The sequence below is a fragment of the Macaca thibetana genome, chromosome 4, assembly GCF_024542745.1.
Source record: "Macaca thibetana thibetana isolate TM-01 chromosome 4, ASM2454274v1, whole genome shotgun sequence".
NCBI lineage: Eukaryota > Metazoa > Chordata > Mammalia > Primates > Cercopithecidae > Macaca > Macaca thibetana.
This window is the reverse complement of record NC_065581.1, coordinates 27,587,783-27,604,071: the sequence shown is the minus strand read 5'-3', so window position 1 is coordinate 27,604,071 and position 16,289 is coordinate 27,587,783. Positions and strand designations below refer to the sequence as shown.

General features: G+C 40.2%; 2 non-coding genes and 1 pseudogene across 2 annotated transcripts; 2 read left to right on the top strand and 1 right to left on the bottom strand.

The window, feature by feature from the left end:
* Positions 1-2,210: 2,210 nt before the first annotated feature.
* TRNAQ-CUG (transfer RNA glutamine (anticodon CUG)) lies at positions 2,211-2,282 on the top strand. The gene has a single exon. It is a non-coding gene; the product is annotated as a tRNA-Gln (tRNA).
* Positions 2,283-12,464: 10,182 nt separating this feature from the next.
* LOC126953510 (probable ribosome biogenesis protein RLP24) lies at positions 12,465-13,012 on the top strand (annotated as a pseudogene).
* Positions 13,013-15,641: 2,629 nt separating this feature from the next.
* On the bottom strand, positions 15,642-15,713 carry TRNAM-CAU (transfer RNA methionine (anticodon CAU)). Its single transcript has one exon. It is a non-coding gene; the product is annotated as a tRNA-Met (tRNA).
* Positions 15,714-16,289: the final 576 nt, after the last annotated feature.

The window sequence follows — 16,289 nt, the reverse complement described above, 5'->3', positions numbered from 1 at the left end:
GTCTCAAAAAAACAAAAACAAAAACAAAACAAAACAAAACAAAAAAACAATTGGAACTATTTTCCTCTTTCGCATTGGAAATTGTGATTGAACTAGTATATTCCTGTCTGGCTGGTTATGTAGAGGGGCAAGAAATCTATGGAACTTTCTCCACTCAGGTTTGAAATCATCCTCTTTGTAAGGACTTTTTTATGTTTTGTTTTAAGGAATTTTTCTTGTCTCCATCACGGTTTGAAAGTTTGGAATCTGCCTTGGAGGATTTTTACCCTCTCTCCTGAGAGTTTCCTGCCACCTCTGTGCAAACGGGACTGTCCTTGACCATCCTGGACCTGAAGGAAATAATGTATACAGCGGTCCATTTCTAAGACAAAGTGCCTTAAATCTTCTTAGGTAAGCAAGATACAGAAGAAACAGGATATACGAGGCCCCTGCTTGAATAGCGATGCCTGCTTGTCGGGCCCTCTCTCTTTCCCGCCGCCACTTAGTTGCCCTCACTCGAACCAAAGTTCAGTCTAAGATGAAAGTTTACTAGTCTGCAAAATAGCTCGTTTTGTCTGTTCTTATCAGCCTGCCTAGCTACTTAGGTCATGAGTCAAATACTTGAAGAGCCCCTGAGCTAACTAGGATTGGAACTCTTTGTGGGCTGCAACAAAAATGCAGCAAGACAACCCTAAAGGAACGCCTAAAGCCTCTACTCAACAATCTATAGGCGACATCTGGGAAGGTTGTGACCCCATAGTACTCACCCTATGAGGAACCCGGGGAGGGACCTGCGCACTAGGGCATAAATTAGTTGTTCAAAGTGTGCTGGGTGTGCCTGCTCATCAGACAACCGATCTTTCAAGACCGTCGTTAAACTCTCACTTTTGCTGTTCTCCGGGTCTCTGAGTTCATTCTTTGTGTTTGGACGGTGAATTTGTTTCTCACAGACCTAGTCTAAGACTGAGGAACACTCCCAACCCAGCTTTCCAGAAAACACTGAATTTAAAGATTTTGCCTAATGACAGCCAGTTGCAAAAATTCCGTTGCAAATAAATCCAGCAGGAATCCTGATAAAAGAAGTCTGTATTATTTGCAGGGAGAGTTACTGGGTTGTGGTTTTCTTGTTTGTTTGGCGTCGGGGGCTGGGGGGTGGGGGCGGTGCTCCTTATCATCCACAAGAGGGCGCCTGCGGTCCTCGAACACCACTTCCAGCGTGTCCGTGTGTCCGTTTAAAAATCTGAAATCCCGGAAACCAGCCCCAACCTGCAAACTATTAGATTCAATTTGCACTAAGCACGCGCTCCTTGAACAGGCGTCGAATCCAGGTTAAACTACTTGGAGCAGAGCTGAATTTCTCTCTACTATTAAGGAAATTGCTGAAACACTCGCTTCTAAATGTGTACTGAATATCGTGGCGCTCCTAGTCAGCTAAAAGCCACCAGGAGGCGTTTATAAAGATGCTAGGGTAGGGCCGACTGAGAACATCTCCAGAGACCCATCACAGCAATCAGCTGTGGTGTAGGGGGTGGATTTTCACAGTACGGGCTCCCGTGTATGTGCGAAAAAGGGGCTAGGCGAAGCAGGGGTGGAGAATCTTTTTTGTGTCCGTTTGGGAGTCTCCCCTGCGTATATTTCTGGTTGGTGAGCCGGCAGTAGGAGGCCCGTGGGGCCGCGCGCTGTCCTGGGAAACTCCCGAGGGGCTTTCCCCCCTCCCTTCGCCCCCTCAGTTGAGCTCCCAGGAATGCTGGGATTTTCCTCCAGTCTCGTCTTGCAAGTTCACTTATTTCGGTTTTCCGTAAACACCAACGTCTCCTCTGCGACTTTGGGAAATCTTTCCATGCACGTCCTCAAAAGCTCCATACACCACCCTAATAAACGACGATTTTTGTAAAGCAATAGGATCTGATAACAAAGCAGAATGAAAGATCTCAGGTCTCTCACAGGCTCCTCACCTGTAAAATAACGACAATAGTTCGCATCTCACCAGGGTTCTGTGAGCGTTTCATGAGGTAACAATACAAAACACTAGTCACAAAACCTGGCACACGGTAAGGGCTCGGTTTTGTTCGACAACTTCACTTTTTTTCCAGTGCAGAAACAGAGGCCCGAGGGGGCACCAAGTTTCTGAACCCCTTGGAAGAAAAGGTCTGGGGTGCGAAGGGTGGGGTGTGCCGACATTGGAAAACCAAATCAGACTTTAGAAAGGAAGAGCTATATTACGGCAGATTGGCCCCATGGTGTAATGGTCAGCGCTTTGGACTCTGAATCCAGCGATCCGAGTTCAAATCTCGGTGGGACCTAGCGTTGGATTTTAAGTTTCTATTATGGGAAGAAGCAATCATGCAATTTCTACACAGCTTTCTCATTCCTTCCCAGAGCGCTTACTCACAAACACATGAGTTTAACGGGTGTGGGAAGTTTTATCTCTTTTGTTTAATGATATATTTTCAACACAATTTTATTTTTATGTATTTATAAGTACTTAAACATTATACATTCATTTTTTATTGATTGCATACTACCACCATTAAATTTAAAAACAACTAAAACCAGGGGAAAAACACTTAAAATACAGATAATTACTGGTAATGACTAAAAATTATATATCAATTTTAAATCTGTTTCAGAATGTTATGATGGTGTGATCAGTTGGCCTTTAAGCATAAACGTGTAACATAGTGGGTTTAAAATTCTATGGCAGATGTGGAATAGAAATATCTTTTAAAGATAGAAAAAGAATTTATGCACATTTTCAACTGTTAAATAAAATTATGCTAAGTATATTTTTAAAGAATTCTAGTACCTGCCAAGTTGTTAGCTTTTAGGTTCCAAAGGACAAAATTCACTGAGTCATTAGACACTTCTAATTTGTATTTCATCAGATGCTGGCAATTACATGCTTTAGAATGATTTAAATTTGTAAAGAAACATTTTAGAACACCACTGGAAAGCAATGTGTGAAAGCATAAAAATATTTTTACAATTCTTAAAGATTCCAAGGGATTAAAATAGCTTAAAGATACTGTTTTGATGAAAATAATACCATAACAGGACAAAGCAATTCCCTTGTCATCTCATACTCAGACTCTTTTGTTTCTATTTTTCAAACGCATTTTTTTCTGTAAATTTCCTATTTGTGTACATTTGATTTAAGATGATTTGTATTTTTATTGTGATTTTTGTAGACATTCATAGAAGCATATTTTTATTAAGCCATTCTTGCTCAAATATGTCTTATGTAACAGTTTCCAAGTCAATATTTTTTTTCTTCTGAGTTCTCTTATTAATTTCCACTGCATGTTTTGTTGTTTTACGTTTTGTATTTAAATCAGTAATCTATCTGAAACTGAATTTCTTACACACTTGAGAGATCTACCTTTGTTTTCCTTCATAGGTAAAGTTAGCTGTGCCATCACAATTTATTTTAAAATCACCTTTGGGCCGGGCTTGGTGGCTCACGCCTGTAATCTCAACACTTTGGGAGTCCGAAGCAGGTGGATCACCAGGTCAGTAGATCGAGACCATCCTGGCTAACATGGTGAAATCCTGTCTCTACTAAAAATATAAAATAATTAGCCAGGCATGTTGGCATGCGCCTGTAATCCCAGCTACTAGGGAGGCTGAGGCAGGAGAATCGCTTGAACCCGGGAGGCTGAGCCTGCAGTGAGCCAAGATCTTGCCACTGCACTGCAACCTGGAATCTTTTGATTAGTTTTTTTAATACACTTTATATCCCCAAAGCATTCGTCCTCTATAGTATTCAACATTTTCAGGCACGGGGAATAAAGAGATAAAGAGGAAGAGGTTGAAGACTCAAATATTCCATTTTGTAGTGTCCAGTTTCCCGTAAAGAACTAAGAACCCATTAGGCTGTTGATGAGCTTACATATGAACCAGTAGCCTGGAGTGCAGAAACCCCAGGAGTCGGATTCCAATGCTTTGGCCCAGGGGTCAGTTACCCTACTCATAATGAAGATGTTGGCGCCATTAAGCACAGCAGAGTTTCCTTGGTGAACCCTGCAGGCTTTGAAGAGATCCAGAAAACAACAATAGGTCACAAACAGGCCTTGGTGACTTTTGGCATTCATTTGAGCTATTTGGAATATGTCCCAAAGTTGGGCCAAGCTAAAAGATAAAAATTTTCTTAAAAGAAAAAAAGATATTTGGAAATACGATAAAGCTCAAGTTTGTATAACAAAGCTTAATCTTGAAAACAATGGTTAATTTGAAAACAAGGGTTAATTTCTTAATGACATCTTTTGATTTTCATGATCCATACCTCAAGGGCAGTCTGGCCTTCCCATTTTTCTTTTTCCTTGTCCCACTATTCCCTTTTCCTTCTCTATTTCTTCCATTAGCCCTGTTTTGTTTTCTTTATTTCCTTTCCAGCCTATGCACAAAGTAAACCAATGATAAAATATTGTCTTTGTGCTCTTTTTAAGTATATTGAAGGACTACATTTAAGGTTTGAAACTGTCAGAAGCACTAGAATCACAGCAAGCTTGTTTATGACTTGTAGCTAAAGACCTACAGATTAAATGGCAGTTTCAAATCCTAAAGTTCCATGGATGTGTTTATAGTATGCATGAATCTAAGAATTTGTGTGGGTAAATTTCATTCTAAACTGTGATACATCTGAAAGGATGACAATAAGTACAATTAATGACACCCATTGCCTTCACTATCTTTTTTTTTTTTTTAATTTTCAGACAGGGCCAAAGGTGAACGCTACCAATTTTATAATTATGCACAGTTATTGGACAAGTTTGTTTGTTTGCTTGTTTGTTTGGAGACAGAGTCTCGGTCTGTCACCAGGCTGGCGTGCAGTGGCCCGATGACGGCTCACTGAAACCTCTGCCTCCCGGGTTCAAGCGATCTCCTGCCTCAGACTCCCGAGTAGCTAGGACTACAGACACGTGCCACCAAGCCCAGCTAATTTTTGCGTTTTTAGTAGAGATGGGGTTTCACCATATTGGCCAGGATAGTCTCGATCTCTTGACTTCATGATCTGCCCACCTCGACCTCCCAAAGTGCTGGGACTACAGGCGTGAGCCACCGTGCCCAGCCCAAGTTTTATAAATCTTGATGACATTTGAAAACCTATATGATTGTGAGACCAGGAGTGTGGCTCATGCCTGTAATCCTAACACTTTGGGAGGTCGAGGCAGGTGGATCACCTCAGCTCAGGAATTCGAGACCAGCCTGGGCTACATGGCAAAACCCTGTCTCTGCCAAAATACAAAAATTAGCCAGGCGTGGTGGCAGACACCTGTAATCGAGACAGGAGGATAGCTTGAGCCCGGGAGGCAGAGGTTGCAGTGAGCCGAGATCGTGCCACTGCACTCCAGCCTGGGCAACAGGGTGAGAATCTGTCTGGAAAAAAAAAACAAAACAAAAACGGAAACCTATCCGATTCTGATTGATAATACAATCTCACAGAAAACAATTTGACAAGATAATTCCTGTAACTTTACAATGAATGCCAAGAAAATGCAGCAGAAAAAAAATTATCACTGATGAAAGGACAGAGCTCAAAGTAACTTTACTTGGGACTGCTGTTTCAACAGGATTGGTAATTTGCTAATCAGTTTTCTAGTTCCTAAATTCCTTTTGCTTATAAGCATTCAAATGAAATTGACACCACCATAACTGGTTTTCAAAAGCATTTAGGTCTTTTGAGGAAGCATCATGGTTTACATGTAATTATAAGCTGATTTATTTCCTAAAGAGAGAGCTTTTTCTGATTTTATATTGCCTCTGATTTATCATTAAAAACTAAAATGAAAACCTGGATGCTGGGGAATGTAGTTCATTTGTAAGAAGGCTCACCGCCTTGTGAACTCAGATGGTTAGTGGGCAAAAACAAAACCGAAACAAAACGAACAAACAAACAAAAAAACACTCCCTGCAGAATGTAGACTTTCTGCATGAAGTTTGCCCCAAATAGAAACACACACTTGAGAAAGTCTTGGATTTTAGCTCATCTGAATAGCACAGGTGAGAATGTGCTTCCGTCATTGAGTTTCTAAGCAAACCAAACCCAGAACGAGGCTGGCTAAGAATTGTTCATGACTTGCAAGCACGGAAGCAGTAGACAGTGAAAATTCTCCTCCTGGAATTCCAAACTGTAAAACCCTGGAGGTGGCAAGGGAATGATCCTAACAAATGGGAAGATTTCAGACTTTCATGGGGAGACCTCATTCTGTTTCTCGTCTAAAACTAACAAGACATGAAAAATATTTTCCAACACCAAAGGTGAAAATCATCCCAGCTGGTGTGGCCTGGGGAAGTAAAGGTCAGTTTCCCAAATGCAGCGCATGCGACAATGCATGACCTGCAATGTGACAATGACAGCTTTTCAGAAAGATGTCTACTTGCACTACCAGGGCCTTGCACCTCCCAGGCCCTGACCAGACTTTCCCTTGAGCAAAGCAGCGATGAGGGCAGCAGAACCTAGTCTTTCTGAGAAGTGGAAAGGAGTCAGGATTACTGAGAGGACAAGCTCTCCTTTGTGAAGCCTTGGGAATGAAATGGCTGGATAATGGAAAACACGTTCCTTATAAGTCTTTGCTTACTGTGGGTGAGGCCTCAAAATGTTCCATTCATTTCCACAAACTTTTGATAACTCCTCCAGGTGCTGGTCACTGAAGCAGAAGATGAGGCCTCTGCAATTAATGACTAAATGTATACAACTAAATATAGAATCTCAGCCGGGCGCGATGGCTCAAGTCTGTAATCCCAGCACTTTGGGAGGCTGAGACGGGCAGATCACGAGGTCAGGAGATCGAGACCATCCTGGCTAACACGGTGAAACCCCCTCTCTACTAAAAAAATACAAAAAACTAGCCGGGCAAGGTGGTGGGAGCCTGTAGTCCCAGCTACTCGGGAGGCTGAGGCAGGAGAATTGCGTAAACCCGGGAGGCGGAGCTTGCAGTGAGCTGAGATCCAGCCACTGCGCTCCAGCCTGGGCGACAGAGCCAGACTCCGTATCAGAAAAAAAAAAAAAAAAAAAAAAAAAAAAAAAAAATATATATATATATATATATATATATATATATATATATATATATATATAATCACACTTGTGGATCTCTTTCTCCAGAGGCCACTGGCCAAAAATGATGTGAACTAGAAACTTTTCCATCATGAATTCAATCCCCACCATGCAAAAGAAAGGTTCAGTGACTCCACAAGTTCTTCTATTTTAATCATGGTTAAACATGAGCTCTTTAAAAGCAAGCAGGGTTGGGATTAGTGAAGAAGGAAGAATGGGCAGAAGAAATTTGGGAACAACCAGTGCAGACAGCCTTGGGGCAAAAGGTAAAACTGAGCCATCCTGGGTTCTGGTGAAGACCATAACTAGGTGAAAGTCTTATCCCCAGCAAAGTGTTGATGAACTGTTATCCTGAACCAGGCACTGTGTTAAGCAATGGGGACTCTAAAGGGAACAAGATCTCAAGACTGGTCCCTGCACTGGGGGAACTTGCTAGAGGGTAAGAGGGAGATATCAAAAAGAAACTAAAACATGTGGTATTATGATGACAGCAATTTGGGTGCTGAGGAATCATAGATGGAGGCAGCTAAGCTGAGATCATGGAAGCCAGAGAAGTCTCACTAAAGTCTAAGTTGAGATCAGAGGAATAAGCACTGAAGTAAAGCAAGTAAAGTGAGGGCAGAGGAGAGGGCTAAAGAGTGTTGTGGGTAGAAAATGAAAAGGAGGAGAACATGGAGTTTGGGCAGAAAAAAAAATTCACCGTAGCTCCTGCTTGGAAGTCAAGTGTGAGGACTGAGGGTAGAGATGCAGCAGGTTAGGGGAGCATCATCAAAGTTTAAAGTGCTCCCTGGAGCCTTCCCTACTTATTTGCTAGTCTGCACACAACATTCTGTTTTAAGTAAGAGTCCTCCCTTTTCTCTATTTCACTTAAATGCCTATCCTTGATATGGACTCACAACATCTTTTTCCCCCAGTGGTTTATAACTCATTATTGTCCTTAATTATATTGGTGTTCAACTTTACCCATATTTAATTAGGGAGAGCCCCTTTTTGGGAAAATAGCCTTTGCCTTGCAAGAGTAAAGCCATCTTGAAGCAAAACAGTCATAACGACCAATATTTGACTCCTGCATACCAAGGCATTCTGCGGCAAGGTCAAAAACAATGTACGTAGCATGAATAACCCCTCATAAAGTGCTTATTTAACTTCCCGAGTGGCCATGGGTTTTGCAAGACAGTCTGAGGTGTGATCAGTTGTTCATGTTTTACCCTAAAAGATTGCAATAGAAAGGATACTTTCTGCAGGGCAAGTGTAGGATCCACCCTCTGGGGCTGCAGCCCAAGATGTGCCTTCTGTTTGTAAGTCCTTATTAAATGTTTCTTTCTGAGAAACTGGATTTGTCAACCTTTGTTTGGCCTCCCAGCTCCCTGGGCCTTTGGAGGTCGCTTTGCCTATACCTGCTCATAGTGGAAAACCCTTCGAGTGGCTTCTGGATCCTTGTAGCTTGCTACCATCATTCTTTTTTTTTTTTTTTGGAATGAGACGGAGTCTCACTCTGTCGCAAGGCTGGAGTGCAGTGGTGTGATCCTGGCTCACTACAATCTCCGCCTCCCTGGTTCACGCCTCCCGAGTAGCTGGGATTACAGGCTCACGCCACCAGGCCCGGCTAATTTTTTTTTTTTTTTTTTTTGTATTTTTAGTTGAGACGGGGTTTCACCATGTTGACCAGTATGGTCACGATCTCCTGACCTTGTGATCCGCCTGCCTCGGCCCCCCAAAGTGCCACAATCATTCTTTTGAACATGTTCTTATTTTCTGCATAACAAGTTGTTCCAGACTTAATTTGCATCTACCCTGCCCCAGCCCAAAATTCAGTCATTTCTCAGTAATTTCCTGATTTCTTTCAGTGGGTAAGAGTATTAGAGAGGAATACCTGGGGGCTTAGTGTATTAACTGCTTCTATGATATCTGCTTCTTGGTCCTTTTAATGGAAAAACCTAGGAAATACATGTGTATGTATACACATATAATCATATGTACTTACACATGTGTATGTGCATATACACACATATTTGCATGTATTCATGCCCATACAAGTACATACACATATTTTAAAAATCATGAGCTCGGCTGGGTGAGGTGGCTTACGCCTTTAATCTCAGCACTTTGGGACGCCAAGGCGGATGGATCACCTCAGCTCAGGAGCACGAGACCAGCCTGGGCAACACGGTGAAACCTCGTCTCTACTAAAATACAAAAAATTAGGTGAGCGTGGCGGCATGCACCTGTAATTCCAGCTACTGGGGAGGCTGAGGCAGGAGAATCGCTTGAACCTGGGAGGCGGGGGTTGCAGTGAGCCGAGATTGTGCCACTGCACTCCAGCCTAGGTGACAGATACTCCGTCTCCAGGAAAAAAAAAAAAAAAAAAATCATGAGCTCACTTCCATACCTCCCATTTCTATCCATTAGTCTCTTCAGGATTCTTTCTTACATTCTCCCATTCTATATTTTTATGTGTCCCTTTTGAAACCCCTAATTCCAACAAGATTAGCATATTTACTCACTTGCTCTATCATATAATACATGTACGATAGTTTTGGAATTGCTTTGCCCATCTACTAACAAAAATTATCCATTAAAAGAGATTCAGTAGGTAGTTGTAACAACTAACCAAACAAATAAATAGAGTTAAAGATTTGTTTGCATTTCTCCATACACACACCCCTGTCCCCCTACCATCCTCACTCTCTTGGCCAAAGAGTGAAGGTGTACTGTCAAATGCCCTGTCCACAAATTATGTTCTTTTCCTTTCCATGTAGTCATAATATGGAATAAAATTGAGTTCATTTGCTTTAACTTGCTTTCAACCTTAGTTTTCTCCACTCCCCATCCTTAATATTAGTTTTTGAAAATGTAGGTTGGCCGGGTGCGATGGCTCATGCCTGTAATCCCAGCACTTTGGGAGGCTGAGGTGGGTGGATCGCCTGAGGTCAGGAGTTTGAGACCAACCTGGCCAGTATGGTGAAACCTCATCTGTATTAAAAATACAAAAACTAGCCGGGTGACGTGGCACGTGCCTGTAATCCCAGCTGTTCTGGAGGTTGAGGCAGGAGAATCATTTGAACCTGAGAGGGGGAGGTTGCAGTGAGCCCATATCGCTCCACTGCACTCCAGCCTGGGTGACAGAGTCAGACTCTGTCTCAAAAAAAAAAAAAAAAAAAAGGTAAAATATTCATACGCTTTCAAAAGTTAAAGGTCTAACAAAAGGTGAACTCAGAGAAGTGGCCTCACATATTCCTTGCACTCCATTTCCCCCAAGTCTCTTAACACCATTTTAGGTAACTGGTAATGGTGGAGGGTGTCCAGGTTCTGGCATCTCAAATGAAGAATTGGACAAAAATGCACAAACAAAGCAATGAAGAAATAAAGGGTTTTATTGAAAATGAAAGTACACTCCACAGTGTGGGAGCGGGCCTGAACAGCGGCTCAAAGGCCCCAGTTACAGAATTTTTGGGAGTTTACCCCCTGGAGAATTCTATTTGTTATTTTGGAAGTCCTATGTAAACAGAGAAGATGAGGTAAAGTTACAAAGTCATTTACAGCATGTGCCCTATGGAGAGGATATTTCCTGTTATAGCTGAAGTATGAACTGGCCTTATGTTCCCTCCTCCAGACCTTATTTTCCTGTCTCATCTCCTCCCTGAGAGATGTGATCCCCATAAATCTTTATGGGAGGCAGAGGGACTGATGGTCTTTTTTCTGTAACTGCTTCATGCTACCTTGGAGTGTAGCCCCTACCTATTGGGGATCATGGAACTCTCTCCCTGTTCTGTCTAGTGGAGGGTAGCTTCTTGATGGCCGGGGTGGTGTCTTCACATGGAGCTGGCTGGAACCTTTGTTTCATGATCATCTGAAGCTTGGTGGTTTCTAAGCAAGAGGAAATGAATTTGGTTAAAATATTTAATGGGAACTTCAGGGGTGGATATCTATGCTCTCAGAAATGTTTGTTACAGAGATTTGCAGGAGAAAAAACAAAACCTGGTTTGTTCTAGAATCTATGTGTTTCCTTAAAGTCTTAGCAGAAGTGACTCCATTTTGGTTTGGTTTGGTTTGTTGGGGCCTAGTGTATAAGCCTAGTCCGAAACAATGGCCTCCCAGAATTTTGTTAAAAAAATTTCCCCTTTTTGGTCAGGTTCTCAGTTAGGTGACAGTGTAACCAAAACTTGGGGCCTTAGCGCCACTCTCAGTTACCATCATTTTGGGCCACCGGTCTCAGTATATCATTCATAGGTTAAGGGGCCTCATAGTTGCACATTTCCTTCAGCTCTTATTATTCCAGTTGAAGAAAGACCATTTGACATTCTAGAGATGGCTGCATACAAGCATTTAAAACCTTTGAGGGAATACAGTGCACCAGGGAGAGTATTATTATGACTATTGGGAGGATGATACCAAGAGTTTGGAGTGTGCTGCTCACCCAAGGTCCCCATAAACCAAACCTCCTAAAATCAAATAGATCAAAGGATCAGCTAGATAAACAGTTTACCCACTTGACTGAGCAATTTCTTTGTCAATCTTCTACCACTGAATTTCCACGTAATCTTCATTTGATGTATTTCTCCATAGGCCACAAGTGCCGGCAGCTGCATAGATACTTCTCTGTTTAGCCAATTCTGTCATAACTTTCACAAGAGAATTTAGAGTCTATTGTGTAACTATAGCCTTTACAGTAGAATTTGCTATAAGACCTATTGTGAGGGATATATTTCTAATCATTGCTTGCTTCTTTTACTTTAAACCATAGAAAAAGGACCTAACAAATGATGTCTTTTTAGAAGAGTGAAGGCCTTCCAGCAATGTTCTCTTTAACCCATGATGTGGGTTAAGAGGTGTGAACCAATGTTTTGTTTTTGATTATGAGGCAAAGCATGTACCTTGAAAGTTTCTTACCTACATTGGGCCTTCATCTTTTATCTATCAAAGTATAAGTTTATCCATGTAAAAAGCTGGCTATAAACTCCTTCACAAATAAGAGTATACACCATAAGTGCCCATAACAGACACCTTTTCCACTTCTATTTTTTGTAGAGGCATGAGCAAGAAAAAAATATTCAAAGATAAGTTTCATGACAGTAGAAATCTAAATCTGTGAACTTGAGAAAAACTGTTCACATTAAGGATGTCATCCTCTTCTTGGGAGAAATTTCTCTGGTTAGTTTTATCTTAAGGTTTCCAGTGGGTACACAGCTCCAAGAGCTTGGAGGGACCCTTCTCAGTTGTGAGATTATGAACTCAAAGTTCAAGGTCCCAAAGTTTTGTTGTAGTGTGAATGGCAAGAACAGTCTTTCTCTGATGCTTCTAGAAGATTCAAACCATAAAAAGCTTTCTTTACCTGTTGAAAATACACTGTAGCATAATAATCTACTGTTACAGCATCAGCCCTCTTGCATAGGAAACCTTTAATACAACCAGAAAGCATGCACTGAAAATAACAAATGAGCTCTCAAGCTTGGTGTTTGGTTGGTGGGGACCCATGCAGGTTCAACATGTGTATCGAGAAGTGTTATTTCTGTTCAGGGCCCATCTACCCTGGTCACGGCATGATGTTCATCCACAATGATTGCAAGGTGTTCAGATTTTGTAAATCTAAATGTCATAAACACCTTAAAAAGAAGTGCAATCTCGCCAAGTTAGGTGGATCAAAGCATTCCAGAAAGCAGCTGGTAAAGAGCTTACAGTGGATAATTCATTTGAATTTGAAAAACGTAGAAATGAACCTATCAAATACCAGCAAGAGCTATGGAATAAAACTATTGATGCAATGAAGAGAGTTGAAGAGATCAAACAGAAATGCTCAGCTAAATTTATAATGAACAGATTGAATAAAAATAAAGAGCTACAGAAAGTTTAGGATATCGAAGAAGTCAAGCAAACATCCATCTTATTCAAGCCCCTCTTGCAGGCAAAGGGAAGCAGTTGGAAGAGAAAATGGTACAGCAGTTACAAGAGGATGTAGACACGGAAGATGCTTCTTAAAATCTCTGTAACCATTTCTTTTATGTACATTTGAAAATGTCCTTTACAGACTTGGAACTGCTAAATTATTAGTTTATTTTTTACATAAGGTCACTTAAATGAAAAGTGATTAAAACATATCTTTCCTACATTGCCATCTGCAAAACACCAGATATTACGAATGTTAGATTGCATCTCAGTGTTAAATCTTCACTGACAGATGTACATATGTAAATCAGGAAAATTCTACTTCTAACTATAGAAGTGAATTGTGGATGCAAAATGGTTATGCCATTTGGATAATGACACGAGGCAGCATTTGCATAATAACTAATGGCAACAATTCATGGCTAGTGATGTATAAAATAAAATATTCTTTGCAGTAAAATATTCCCTTTATTAATGTTATAGAAGGGGGGCTACAACAAGGAACTAACAATTTGTATGACAGTGTCAAATGTTACTTTGATTTTAGTATTTCCTGTTTTGGTTTAGTTGCATCTTAGAAGAGCATAATGACGTTGTTTAATGACACCTAATTATGCTGGACTGTTTTGACCTGGTTTAACCCTTCTGATAGGTAGTTGTGGATGTTGGGGATGAGAACTGAATAATCTTTGCCTGGAGTGACACTGCACTCTAGAATTTCCGGTTTGGAGAATACTCAGTTCTAACCTGTGATTCCTGGTGGAATACACTTTATTTTTCTAACGTAGCAATGATCTAGAAGCAGAGGAATCCTAGTGTCTTTTACAAGTTATTACATGATTTTATTTTAAAAAGCTCCTGTTTTTGGAAAGTAAAATTTATGGGTATAACATCTGTTCATTATTTGCACATAAAATAAAACCATTTAAAAAGAAAAAAAAACAGAAAAAGAAAATAACAAATGAATAAAATTCCTTTATAAAATGTTTAAATGGCCAACCATGTGACCAAATATACCTGAACTTTGTTTTCCCAGGAATATGGCATCAAGCATTGGTTATAAACTATTTTAAACAACTTCCGTATTAGTTGGTTTAACATGAAATTATTTTCTTGATATTTAATTAATTTTTTGTTTACTTGGGTTAGTAGCTTTATACGAGAAAATTTCATTGTTTCTGCAGTTTACAATAACTTAACATAACTATAATTAATAGCTTATACTATTTTAGAAATCCTATACAATTTTGAAATATATATTAGTGTTACAAAAATATAGCTTAAAGAAGATTGAGCATCATTTTGGCAATCCCATGTACCTAAACATGTCAAATAATCCTGTTTACCTCTCTTTTCTGGACACTTTAGAGGCCTGCTGAAGTATTCAAAAAGCCAGATGCCAGGGTAGAGATTTTTGAAATTGATGTTTGATTTTGGGAATTCAGATTACCATAAGTTATTTATTTTGCCAAAATGATGACTCAGAAATTTTAAAGCAGCAAAAAACCTTTTATAACCCTTTTGAATTTAGTCAACATGTTCACACAGAGAACCTCTTCTGTTAAAAAAAAAAAAAAAAAGTAAAACATTCACACGCTTTCAAAAGTTAAAGGTATAACAAAGGTAAACTCAGAGAAGTGGCATCCCATATCCCTTGCACTCTATTTCCCCCAAGTCTCTTACCGCCATTTTAGGTAACCAGATTCTCTGTTTTCTGGTTTATCTTCACTATGTTTTCTTTTCATAAAGAAAAACAGGTATGTGTATGTTTTCCTAATTCCCCTTCCTTCTTGAAGAAAAGGTAGCCTACTATAATATTCATCTGCACTTTCTTTACTTAACACTATCTGCTAGAAATTATATCTCTTTTGTAGCCCCATAGAGCTTCTTCTTTCAGTTCATGTTACAGTTTATTCAACCAATCTCTTTCCTGGACATTTAAAGTTAGTTAAAATGCTTCTAGAAGGTAAGCAGACAAAATAAAGATTATTGGTCTTCTGAGTTTGCCCATGGAATTCTGATTCACATAATGCTTTAAATGTACCCCAATGTTTTCTACCATTTACATTTTTTTTTAATCTATCAAAGTAGAATCAACCATTTTACATTTAACTTCATTGTTGCTTCTCTTTCTCATAACATTCCATGTGTCTAGTTTCCATAAGTATGGAAGGAGGAGAGTATAAAAGATGTCTTTTGGCCATTGTAACAGATTGCTTTAGAGAAGAATTCACAGTACATGAAATGAAATTAATAAATAATGCATAGAAATGAACAAAAGAGGAAAAGAAGCAGGAGGTTCCCATAGAAGCAAAAAGACAATAATGATTTACAATAACCAATGGTCTCAGCAAAAGTCTGTAACAGTGTTTTGCCTTGGAGTGCGAGAAAATATAAAATTATATTCAACCTCAGTGTATTTTCTATTCACTGGAAGATAGGTAGTTTGTTGGAAGTTAACATGGGAATTGTCACCTTTTCTTCCCAAGTAAGATATGCCTTTCCTCTGAAATGAGTGAGAAAGGAATTATGCAAACATTTGGAGAAAGGAGAAGGAAAATGCTGAACACATATCTAAAAGTGAGATACAGCCTCTGAAAGGACTTTTAAGAGATCAAGCGTATGTATATATATAGAGAGAGAGAGACAGAGGCCATCTTCTCCCCACAACCGCGGAAGATAATTCCTCAAGAAGGAAAAAAAAAAAAAAAAGCCGCCACCTTAGCAGAGGATGGTTTCGATCCATCGACCTCTGGGTTATGGGCCCAGCACGCTTCCGCTGCGCCACTCTGCTGGTGAAATGTCACTTTTACTCTTCTTATTTATCATGTAAGTGATCAGCCATTTTTGTCACACTGCTTTACATCTTTCTATTTTTCTTTCACTCTTTCTTTCCCGGTTTTTCCTTTCTCCTCTTGGCCTCTTAAGATCAGCTCACTCTAGAACCAGTTGACTCCAACAATCCCCTTCAAATGGTGAGTTGCCCTTTCCCAATCTACCAAACATGCTTCAAAACATGACATTTCTTTCTTCAAGAGCTGCTTTGAGCTCAGGAGCAGAAACAGGGGAAAGTCGAGCAAAGCCCTCACAAACCCTTACTTAGAGAGAATCGAGGAAGGCATTAAGTCAGACTTACTCTCCTTAGAGAGAGAGTATATTAGTCAGTTGGCTTTGTTTCCTGTCCCCAAGAAAATTTCTTTCCCAACATGGGTATTAACTATCACAAGTATTTTTGCATATTGACCTAGAAGTATTTTTGCATATTGACCTAATGCCCTTTGCAGCTTTCCGGGCACCTGGTGTACCCAAGCAGCTCCACCTTACCCCCACCCCTATCCCCGCCGTTGAATTCATGAAAAGTGGCTTCCTA